This window comes from Manis javanica, chromosome 16 (assembly GCF_040802235.1).
Source record: "Manis javanica isolate MJ-LG chromosome 16, MJ_LKY, whole genome shotgun sequence".
Classification (NCBI taxonomy): Eukaryota; Metazoa; Chordata; class Mammalia; order Pholidota; family Manidae; genus Manis; species Manis javanica.
The window spans coordinates 29,605,835-29,618,692 of record NC_133171.1 but is presented as its reverse complement, the minus strand read 5'-3'; the positions used below and the strand labels follow the sequence as shown (position 1 = coordinate 29,618,692).

Genomic DNA, 12,858 nt, shown 5'->3' with positions numbered 1-12,858 from the left:
ATATAGCGGCAGCTAGGCCTGCATTGGTGAGGGGCCCTCCTACTTCCCTGCAAGCTTTCAACCAAGCAGACAATCCTTTCTGCTTCCAGGGGGTAATTGCCTGTCTGCATTCTCTGGTGCACTGTTCAAACACTAGTTGTTGGACAAGGGGCATGGCCTGTTCTTGATCTCCAAACACTCGGCCTGCAGCTTCCATCATGCGAGCGACGAAGTCTGAAAATGGCTCGCTTGGTCCCTGAATTATTTTTGTTAAATTACCTGACACTTGTCCTTTATTAGTGAGGGCCTTCCATGCCTTAGTAGCACACGCATTTATCTGTGTGTACAATGGTACAGGAAAAGCGATCTGGTTGGCTACCCACTGTCCCTGGCCTGTCAACATATCATAGGACCAATGACACGCGGGTTCCCCCGCAGCAGCGTTATCACGCGCCTGGGTCATGCTTATATCATGCCATAGTGCCTTCCACTCTATATACTGTCCCATGCTAGAAAGACAAGCTTTTGCTACATATTGCCAGTCTGAGGGTGTCATAGCTGATTCTGCCAGCCTTTCAATCTGCGCTAGGGTGTAATTAGCAGACTCCATAGGTCCGAACAGCCTCTGCGAGGTCTTTAACCTCTTTATGGGTAAGGGGTTGATGGGCACGTGCTCCATTGTCTTCGATTACGGGGAACATCCGTCTAATTGCCCTTAAATCCTCTGGAGCACAGAAGGAATGTGCGCCGTTCGCATAGGGCGGCGGGGCTAAGGGCGATGAGGAGCGTCTCACTTTCATTTTCCCTTTAGTTTGCGTCTCCGTTTTGCTGACATCTGTACTTTTGCACTTAGCAGTTCTAGAGACTCTGGTCTCTTCCTCCTCTTCCGGGGACATTAATTCATCTTCTGATTCCCTATTGGAAAGTTGGAGTTCCCTCAACTCTTTCCAGGGGTATTTGCTATTTTATCCGAGGCGGTCGTCACCTGCTTCTCGGGGCTCTTTCGCTTTTGCCCTAGACGGGCTCCCTCCCTCACTCTGGGGATTTTTAACTTTTGTTTTAGCAGTCCTCTTTCGGCCGCGAGCCAGCTCTGTCTCCCGTTCCGTTTCTGACATACTTTCTTGGATGTCGGACAAAGCCCTCTGACCTGCTTTTATCACCTTTTCACATTTCTCATCTTGTAGGCAAGCTCTAATCAGTTTCCATAGCGGTCTAGTGCCTCCTCTCAATTGTCCCTCTTCTTCTTCTCGATCGAGATCTTTCCCTAACTTGTCCCAGCTCGGGATGGAGAGGGACCCTGAACAGATAAACCAAGGGGCAACTCGGTCTACTTCTTTTACAAAGGAGCCTAAAACTTTGGTGGAAACTTTCAAATTCCTTTCCTTGAGAACTGCCTGTAAGGCTGAAACTAATGATGGTGCATTCCCCATGGTGTCTCTTTATCTACAGAGAACCATCAGCTGCCACCCTTAAAAGCGCGTCTCTCGGAACTTACCTCTCCGGGCTTTCTTCCGTCCTGCAGTTCTGAATCCTCTCCAGATGTCTGAAGGGTCCTCCCTGTGCCGGTGATGTTCTGATTCCCGGGTTTCGGCACCACCTGTCGCGTGCCCCGTCCTCGCCGGCAAGAACAGCACGCAACAACAGCAGGATTCTTCTGCAGAAAGCTTTAATCTTCAGCTCTTTTGTGATACAATCATCAAGGGAAGGACCCAAAGGGAAAGACTGGGCTAGCTATATAGTTCTCATGCTCTAAGCTGATTGCGTGCTGCTTGTGATGCTTTATTAGCATAGCTGCTATGATACACCAATTGGTTAGCAGGGGAAGGTCTAATTAGCATGTGGTATGCGGCCAGGAAGTGGCGGGATTGTCCAGAAGTAGTCTTTGTTTTACCTACAACTTTTTCTCAAGCTGGGCGCCATTTTTGGGTGCGGCAGGTACGGCTACCAACAATGAAGTTAGGGCAAAATGTCATACATTTCATACAGCAAAGCAGGAGAAAAAGAAACTTAGCTCTGACAAACAAATGGGGTTCTCCCTTGTGACAATGTTTTATAAGTCTCCGGAAAGAACCCTGAATCAATTCTAAAGGTGATTTTTACAAATCTAGAGATTATTAGAGATAACCTCTATATTTTCTTGATATCCCTTGGAGCTATCTATTTTAAAAACGTGATGCAAAGCTTATCCCTAGATTTATTTCTATTCTAAAATTTAGAATGAAAGCTCAAATTCACTATGTCTCCAAGGAAACGTCCTTAAAAAGGGAAAAGAGGACGATAATTTCTTTGCCCTTTATGAACAGAGAGAATCATTTTCGTGTACCTACCCTGACAGTGTTTGCTGTTGTTCTACAGGTTTAAATTTAGCAAAGTAAACTATTTTTTTTCCATATTCTTGCCTAATTCTACCAACTGACTTCTGTAGGTTCTACTTAAGGGAGCACTGCTATTTTGCCCAGTACAGCAACCCTATAAAGTGGGACTTAAATAAATATTGTTCAATAACTCACTAACCAAAGAAAATCCTATGAAAGCTCTAGAGTAAAAACTCCTCTGAAATCTCAAAGCATAATATAGATGAACAGTAAATCATTGCTACATTAATAATGAGATTCTATATTTCTCATGATATTGGATTATTATATAAAGTACCAGATTGATAATAGAGATTAATTCAACAAAATTGGTCATATATTCTAGGTTAAAATTGCTCTATCCCTAGTCTCTTGAAATGAATGAAATTATCCAATAGACATTACATGGGGCTAAAGAAACTAAATTATGTTCATGTTTCCTATGCTAAATGTTCTAATTAATATTAGAATGTACTGGCTGTAAATACATTTACTTTTCTGATGCTACAAACTTGAGGAAGCACTGGACCAAGAAGCAAACAGCAAGTGGAATAAAAAATAACTGTGATCTTGTCGGCCTTGGGACAGCTGACAGAAGGTATTACAAATGCTGTTAGCACATCCGTAAAATTTGGGGTGCCAGTACATTTCGAGGAAAAAAATGGAGTTGAGGCTACTTACTTTTCAGAAGATGGAGAAAGGGGAAAAATCAAGGGACACTTCATATACACCAATTACAGAAACCTAATTTCTCTTTTAATCAGAGTCTCAGAAGTGACCAAATTGAAAAGTTGTCACATGTTTACAAATAACGCATCTGTTATTTATCTAGAAGCATAGCTCCAGCAATAAATAAAATAAAATAAAAATCCAAAAACATGAAGTCAATCCCAAACCATACAGCTGTTATCAGATTCATCTGCCTACTTCTGTATTACCATCATTAGAATCGATACTCAGGTGGAGTTCCTTGAAATGCCATGAGTAGCTTCTTGCCCCTTCAGATTGCAAAAATGGAGCGTGCAGTGGTCAAGGTGTGTCCGTGCATTTGGATGCTTGATTTCTGATGATGTTGGGAGCAAGTCCCAATTTACATTGCAGTTGACCTTCTCTGCAGGTCTTCAATGAAAAAGAAACAAACAAAAAAGATTTGGAGAATATCATCAAACAGGGAAAAAAATCCCTTTGGAGGATACCAATTAAAATAAAAATAGTATAAACCAAGCATCACAGAATATGTGAATATTTGATTTCTTCTGCAGCAAATACAGTTTGAGTCCTAGTTATGTATCAGGGCCTGGGCTAAATGGTATGGATATGCAAATAAATAAAGTGCAAAATGTAATCTATGTTTTCAATGCAAGCATGATAAAGGGGCGTGAATGGAAATAGGCCTATAAAACACATCATTACTATTCACTGTGTTAAGTGATACAGTAGTTATGAATTAAATGCAAAGAAAAATACTACAGGAGACTAAATATCCATAAGGAAGAGGAGAAAGGAGCTCCGAAAGTATTGTTACAAATGAGCTGTGACAGACAGGCAAGTTTCCCAGAAAGAAAGTTTCTCAGAGACAAACTTACACACAGAAAGAGTACTGAGAAAAAAAATAAAAAAACAAATTCCAAGAAGAGAAAAAAGAGTTACTCACACTCTCTCACACACACAGTGCAGAAATACGGATTGATTTTTTAAAGGAGTCTCAGGAGTACTGACCATGCAGGCCTCTTTGAGGGCCCAGCTCTTAATCTCCACCAGATTTCCAAATGTGCAGAGAATTTGAACCAGGGTGTTCATGAAGACAGCCTCTAAAATGGATATTTTGTAAGGCACAGGGATTTCAGTGAATTATAGTTTGTATTTCTATGCATTTCCTCAGACTTAAAGATCTCATCTACTGAACGACAGTGTTCTGGGCACTTCTTGTTTTACTTTGTTTTGTTTACCCGTTGTTTATTGAGGCTTTAGCCATTGCTTAAGTGCAGATGGTGGTGGTGACCTTTTTTATTTGCTTTTGCTACTGAGTCAAAGAGTCAGCTCTTTAAAAAGTTGCGGATGATGAGAGCGTCTATTAAGTTTTAAGTCTATTAAAACTATTAAGAGTCCTCCAATTCTCAAACAGATCTGAGTACCTGAGGAAGTGGTGAGTCCGCTATTGGAATTAAGTTTACGCACTACACTATGACTGAATGTAACTCGGGCAGGGGGGGAAATACGTTCCCAGCCTGGGGCAAATTACCTTGAAGGTGAAATCAGACAAAGGGTGAAAGAAAGTGGGAGAAACCCATTTATTGCGTCCAAGCAGTGGTCTACTGCTCGCCCATGTCTCTTGCTACCCGGCTCCAAAGGACCCCACCAAACCTCTCATGTCCCAGTGGGCACTTGCTCCCCATCCACCTTGTAATCACCTATTGATATGGAGATGCACTATTTATTTCCACCCCTTTGAAACACAATGATATGGAGACGCACTAAGGCCCAGAGAGAGATTCTGGAAATATTGCAGTTTTACCCACATTGAATAAAGAAGTAATGGTATTTAGTTATATTATTTAAGTTGTTTCTCCCTGGGATATGCTATGACTTCAAAGAAGTTCTAGTTATGAAAACCAGTATCTCTGATTCTTATCTGGAGAATGTGAATGCTCCACTATATACAGATCTGAAAGAACCCAGATTATCTTTTGAATTTCAGCCATGCACATAAACACCTGGCATGCATGACATTTGTTACTACTCCACTAAAGGACACAGGTGTGAATGACTACAGTGACAAGCATTCGGAACACAAATTGAAAAATAAGATTACTAAATATTAACATTTGAGAAACACTTTGTGTTAAAATTATAGTCGCATCAAGTCATCTAAAAAAAGGAAGTAAAAATATTGATGATGCATTTGGTCATCATATTAAAATTTATTTCTTCTCTAGAGAAAATTTCAAGCATATTGAAAAACAGTGTGTCATCTCAAGAAAATGGATTTTCACTAATCCTCCTTATTTGAAAACCCAAGCCAAAACCAAGCCCAAACACAATACTAGGCTCCTCCTTGAAGGAATGAGATAGAAAAGTACTACACAATTCAAAATTGACTTACCTAAATGTGACTTATTTTAAATGTGAATTTAAATATACATGATTGAATGACTATATGATTGTAAATATACAATCAGTATAAACATGGTATTATTAGTATGGTGAATTGACAGAATTTTCTCTTGAAAAATATTAATTATTGATACACTAAACATTTACAGTTAATTTTTATTGACATTGTTAATCTCTCTTAATAATATTCCTTATATTGTTTTAAAAAATAACAAATTCATAATAAACACAAATAAGCAATGTAGGTGTGGAATATATTCAACCAGAAATGGTAAATGTCAGGTGGGAATACTTGTTCTCTTATCTAATCTTCTAGGCTTCTCCATAGTCATGCACCCTCTAAGACATGAACAGGAAAGCACTGAACTCTTTAATAGCTAAAACACTTCAAAGAAAAAAATCTGTAAATGGAAAAATTAACTTAGTAAATACTTGAACATATTCTAAAAAATTCAAGCAGTTGGCATAAATAAAACTTTTTTTTTTGTATAGCTTCCTCCTTTAAAACAAAATCTGTTATCTGAAGAACAAAACAAAAAATCTAATATCATTTTCAGTGACAAAAATTTCTTTGATCTCTTTTAAAAAATGGTCCTCTCTTTATAAACCCAATCTGTAAGTCAAAGGTATACATAATTAAGCATATTAAAGCTGAAATACATATGCCCAATCTTTTCCCAAGGGACATATTTTGAGAAACATTATGAGGATTTTGTTAGGCATTTCCCTGGGTTACCTTATTTATTTATTAATGGAATATAGTTGATATACAATATTATAGTCATTTCAGGTGTACAACATAGTGATTTGATAATTATATACATTACTGATTGCTCACCACAGTAAGTATAATTACCCCTGCAACCATACCAAAATATTATAATATTATTGGTTATATACGCTATGCTGTACTTCCATTCCTATGACTAATTTACTTTATAATTTAAAATTTGTACCGCTTTATCCCCTTTACCTATTTCATCCATTTCCCCACCACCCTCCCCAATGGTCTATTGTCAGTATTCATGAGTCTGTTTCTTTTTAGTTTGTTTCTTTTGCATTTTAGATTCACATATAAGTGAAATAACACAGTATTTGTCTTTCTCTGTCTGACTTATTTCACTCAGCATAGTGCCCTGTAGGTCCATCCATTTGTCACAAACAGCAAAGTTTCCTTCCTTTTATGACTAATACTCCATTGTATATATTCACCACCTCTTCTTTCCATTCATCTATCAACTGTTTGGTTGCTTCCCTATTTTGGTTATTGTACATAATCCTGCAATAAACATAGGTGTGCATATTTCTTTTTGAATTAAGTGACTTTGCTTTCTTCCGATTAATTCCTAGAAGTGGAATTACAGGGTCACATGGTATTTGTTTTAGTTTCTTGAGATATCTCCATGCTGCTTTCCACAGTTGGACTTATTAATATGCATTGTAATAAACTTGCTGCACCAATTCACATTTCCACCAGCAGTGTAGGAGGGCTCCATGTTTTCCACATCCTTGCCAATACTTGTCATTTCTTGTGTTTTGGATAGTGGCCATCTGGTATGAAGTGATATCTCACTGAGGTTTTGATTTGCATTTCCCTTGTGATTAGTAATGTTGAGCATCTTTTCATGTGCCTGTTGGCCATCTGTATATCTTCTTAGGAAAAATTTCTATTCACTTCCTCTGCCCATTTTTAAATTGGGTTATTTGTTTTTTAGGTGTTGAGTTGTATGAGTTTTTTATGTATTTTAGATATTAGCCCCTTATGATATATATCATTTGTAAATATATTCTGCCATACATTATGTTGCCTTTTCATTTTGTTGATCGTTTCCTTTGCTGTGCAGAACTTTTTTTTAGATTATCTTATTTAAACCTCCTAACTACCCTGTGGGGTACATGCTATTAGCTATCCCAATTTAAAAATTAGAAACTAAAACTTTTTGGGATTTGATAAAATGCCAAGGACACATGGATTTGGATGTGGTGGAGAATGTGGGATCAAAACAATATTTTTCTTTTATTTTTCTCCTTTTTCCAAGTACCAACCTGGTACTGCCAAAAAAAAAAAAAAAATTCTTGCCCTAGGGAACAGTTTTGGACTAAGCACAAAACATTAGATTAGCATTTAAAAATTGCACATTTTTCTTGAGGATGGACTTATTTTTTTATTGTTTTGTGGATGATTCCTATAAATCATTTATATTTGAAATGCTGATTTAACATCGTAATCAGTTTCCTGCCCCTAAGAAACTTCTTCACAACTGAGTTAATTCATCTTTGTTTAGTTATGTTTTTATAGGTTAAATGGCTGCTTTTATTTGACAAATTAAACACTTCAGAATTTATTATTGGGTCTCGGTTTTAACGGTGTGATTTCATTGCAGTTCTCTCAGTGCTCATATAAAAGATAAATAGTTTTAAGGTTTCAAATAAGGCTGAGAAGTTAAAAGCGTTGTTCTATGATCAAGTAAGACATTTAGTAAGTAAATATTCTTAAAGTGAACAGTCACATCTTTTTATGGTTTTTCTTTACAAAATAATTTTGAATATATAATTATAATTGGGAACTAGAATTTATTTTTATATTATTATAATACTTTATTGTCTCTGTTTCAGCTGTCTTAAAATAATGCTCATGCTTTAAAAATGATGACAGCTAGCTGTGAACTAAATTTTCCTAAAGAGAAATAAATAAGAACATTAATGTTCATATAAACATACCAAAATGACAAACAAATACTGCATATAAATTAACCTAAAGTGACTTATATCCATGTGATGAACTAAATAGATATCTCATTAGCCATCATGAGTTGTAATCACATTTAATTTAATCTGTGCTTGGAAATACACCTAAGACTAAGAGGTGAGGATAGTGATTATGAAAAAGCATTTTCTTAAGTACGAACCTATGGATTACAGCTCTCTTAATAATGCTCCTGTGTCCTTCACCAATTCAGAGTGGTCAGTGAGTTTAGGAAATGCTCAAATAAAAATGCCTCTGCGATGATCATGATACCATAAGCAAATTAGTGGTTCTGGAAATCCTTATTATTATTATTTTTAATTCTATTTAACTTATTCAAAGTACAATATTTTTCTATGGAATTTTCTCTAATTACATTCTTAAATTTGAATCAATATTCTTTCTAAAAGCCTCTTTTGAAATATTGCTGTGGAATATATACAAATTACCAATAGAAATAAACCATTCATATAATGAACACATATTTGTTATGTGCCAAGATAATGTACTAAATACTTTAAATAGATTATCCTGTATAGTGCAAAAAAACAATCCTGAGAAGGACTTTATTGCTATTTCTGTTTTTTAGGAAAAGTAAGTAAGCCTATGGAAATTAAAGTGACAGGCCCAAAGGCACCAGTTATCTAGGAAGGTAAGCATATATTTTCTCCAAATGCTTAACATAAAAGAGGAATGTAGATTTCTTTATAAAAGTAAATATTTGACCTGCTAATACTGTTCATTGATTCAAAACCTTCGGGTATGCATAAACCCATCACTGTGTTAAAAAATCACTGATGATGAGGAATTCTAGTTTAGCGCTCCTTCCAAAAACAAGAAAAATTACTCTGAAAATTGATTTGGAAGTGTTACAGCAAACATTGTCACCTAGAAGATGCACAATACTGTATTTCAAATGATTTAGGATGATAAATTCCTAACGATAGCCCCATTTACAGCACAAATCAGTATGACAAACATTGTTTGCTTGTCTTCACAGCATAAATCACATAGGTAAAGGATGACCTTCCTTATAACTGTTACTGTTGGAAGTGGTTAAGCCAATGTGTTGATACCTTCTTCATGACGTCTATCATTTCTGTTTCATCTTCCCCATTTCCCTTGCAGGCATCCCACTTATAACTCATAGTGTGATTGACAATGACATATATCCTATTTGTAGCCTCCATGTCTCAGCACACTTCTTGGAGATTAAAGTTTTAAAGAAACATGTCTTGAGCAGGAACTTTCCATTGTAGTTGTGTTCAGAATGGTCACACTGTTCAGAACTGTGGAACCCTGGGACTCGTGCTGACTCTTTCTGTGTTTCCTTTGCGGGAGGCAGCGATGAGAGTTGAATTTAGTTACCAGACTATGATATATGAAAGCATGGTGGGTCTAGGACTAGATTCAGGTCATCCCCACACAGTCATGTGATTTTCCTTTTATGTCATATTTATTCCAAGTTTAGTATTCATTTATCTTACTTTATCATCAGTTACATTGTAATAGTTCTGGAAAATCAAGGGAAATGACCATAATATATAAATTGTATATAATAACAAACATAAATATCCCTAATTATTAACATGAATATGTGCAAAAATTAGTGTGTATGAAGAAAAACTAGTTTTCAAATATGGGGGTATGTTGATGCTACTTACAGTGTGTGCACAGGAACATCTTTGGTATTTCAGAGAGATTTTAAATCATTAAAACAAATGTTTTATATCCCATATGAGGTGTGCAGGATTCTGAATTGGCTTCAAAGTGAATATTTTAATTAATGTAAGAAATAAAATCACATCTAATTTGCCTTTCACTCATTGCATTTATAAATAAGACTTTATGTCAATTATCATGCAGATAAGAAGAAAGATTCCAAAGATATCTCTTTGATATAAAATACCTAATATCCTTCTAGATGCATCTTTGGAACTACTTTTTCATTAATTTCTTCTATTGCATTTATGTATCTTTCTGTATCATAGTTATCAAAACATTTGTCATGTTAGGTTATTTCATATCTCTTGAAAATTCATTTACATACTAAAATTAGTAGAGAATATTTAAGGAATAACTTTGAAATCGAAAATTTCTGGGCTTTCATGGAGGACAGTGGTGACTGATGATGACCTGGGCATCTTAAGATAAAAGGAATGGGCAGAGATCTTCTTACACCTCCATGGGAATATTCTTCAAATTTAACCAAAAATTACATATACTGTAATGACAATTTAAATTATTAATGGGGCAATATATTCACATATAGTTATATTAAAGTAACTTCTAGATGCAAATGAAAATTAATTCTACAATTTAGAATGTGATATGTATTCCAATCAGCATCTAACTAAAAAAATATGTACATACTGGAATAATATGAAGTGTCTGTTACTAGTGAACAGAATTCTTTAGGTATCCAAATGTGGATGGGACACAGTAAGATAAGGCAACCTTCCCGTGGATGGAAACGTGATCACAAAGCACAATGGAAATGCCTCTTTTCTCTCTTCAGCCTCAGATAAATTACAAAACGAAAAAAAACAAACCTCAAAGTAGGCATGAACCTACAGGGTCAATAAACAGAAGAAGAGAGTCAAAAGCATAGAAACAGAACTACAGAATTTTAAAGATGAAAATAAAATGAAGTGCATTGATTTTCTTATTTCAGTGGAAAAGGCTGAAACTCATTACCTCAAAAAGGAAACCAACAAAACATTTGCCTAAGAGCTCTACAAGGTTTATAAAATTAGCACAATCAGAAACATTAAGAGTTGGAATGGAATAACAAGGTTGAGATCATAATACCTTGAAAGTCTTACACCAGTGCCATTTAGAATCACAGATTCTTCTCCTCCAAATCTGCATCGCTGCTAGAATACTGTCCTCACGAAGAGAAGAAGAGTGATTCTATTTTTCTTTGTTGTTGGAGAAAAGGGATCCCATGTTTGGAGACATGAAGTACAGTAGGAACTAGAAATGCTTTATCTTTTACTAAAACCAATAAATGAAAGCTTTATTATAATAAATTATTTTTTCCACATCTTGTCCTTTCTTAGTTATCAGAACAAAAAGTTAATGCTTAGCACAACTGCTGTTTACATTGTAGGCTTGTGCCTTGTGGAGTTTTCAGTGTGTTTAAAAACCAAGTTTGTACTCTTATTACCTGACAGTAAACCAAGCTTATATACTTACTACCAAAGTGGAGATTGAAGAGTTTTTTTTCATGAAACTGATTATCATACAAAGCATTTCACCACTTATTAAGACTTGCTCCTGCATACAACTTCCAAGTAACTTTTTCATTCTTAAATGTAAATAGATCATCAAAAGAGTGAAGGAACAACCAAAGATTGGGAGCCCTAGCACTGGTGTGCAGACCTAGGGGCTTCCAGAAAACAACATTCAACAGGTGAAAGACAACTTAACCATAGAACAAAGTCCTTTTCAGACATGCAAGGTCTCTGGTAACTGGAGATTTGTGTGCTCCGCAAAAAAAGACAACTATGTAATAAAAGAGATGAGATCCAACAGTGTAAATACATGAAGCTCATTCAGAAGATAAATGATAAGGGGAAAGATCAGGAAAATAGCTAAAAGCAGGATGAGAAATGATACACTCCAGACGAAGGCTTAGATTCTAACCCTACAGCTACAAGGAAATGAATTCTGCCAGCATCCTTGGAGATCTAAGAAGCGGATACTTCCCTAGTCAGGCTTTAGATAGGAACCCAGAACTGTCCAATATCTTGATTACAGCCTTGTTCTGTTCTAAGCAGATGATCCACCTAAGCTATATACAGACCCCTGATTTATAGAACCTGTGAAATAATAAATGCGTATGGTTTTAGGCTGCCAAATCTGTGTGCATTTGTTATGCAACATAGAAAACTAATAAAACACATAACTCTCAGAGTTTGTTTCCAGTTAGAAATAATTTTTGGCCTATTGCAATTTTCTCTTTATTTTTTCTCATAATATGATTCTCTTTCATGTGCCAGATTTGGTCATCTGCTTACAAATCGTATCAAAACTCAATTTCCTTGGAGCATCTCTCCATACTTTGCCACAAGATGGACAAATAGCCTACAGTGCTATTGTTAACAGGCTTTCCTAAGATAATATGCATGAACATATAAGCAATTCTGTTATTTTTTAATTTTCACACATTTTAAAGCCTATGATACACTAATATGCCTAGTATTCTCCACAAGGGAGGCACATAATACATCCAGTAGTTTGTGACAGTATCTGATCAATATGTCCCTCAAAGCTCTTATGAGCAGCTAGTAGAATAGTGTGCTGCTTGGAACAGTTTAGGAAATATAGGCCCAGATTTTCTGTTGGTCATTATATTAAAGCAAGTGAATGTTGTGACTCTGAAATTATATTTATTCTCCCCCAGAGCATCTTTAAATCATCCATGAATGAGGAAAATCAGACTAACTTTGATTGAAATTCTACTATGTGCCAGGTACTGTGCTAGGCTAACTGCACTCCTTAGATAATTTCTTCCTCAATGCACTATTGTAAGAAGATATTATTCCTACTTTAACAACTTTAGACATTGAGTATCAATGGAATTAAGAGATTTGCACAAGGACCACATCTACCAAGTGTCAAGGCTTAGACTCAAACTCAGCTAGCCCTGGATCCTAAGTC

General features: G+C 36.0%; 1 long non-coding RNA gene across 1 annotated transcript in view; it reads left to right on the top strand.

The window, feature by feature from the left end:
• Positions 1 to 8,831, top strand: part of LOC118971372 (uncharacterized) — a 376,061-nt gene extending 367,230 nt beyond the window's left edge. Inside the window, exon 6 of the long non-coding RNA XR_005059781.2 lies at positions 8,783 to 8,831. This is a non-coding gene — a long non-coding RNA (uncharacterized lncRNA). The remainder of the gene's footprint in view (positions 1 to 8,782) is intronic.
• The last annotated feature ends 4,027 nt before the right edge of the window (positions 8,832 to 12,858 follow it).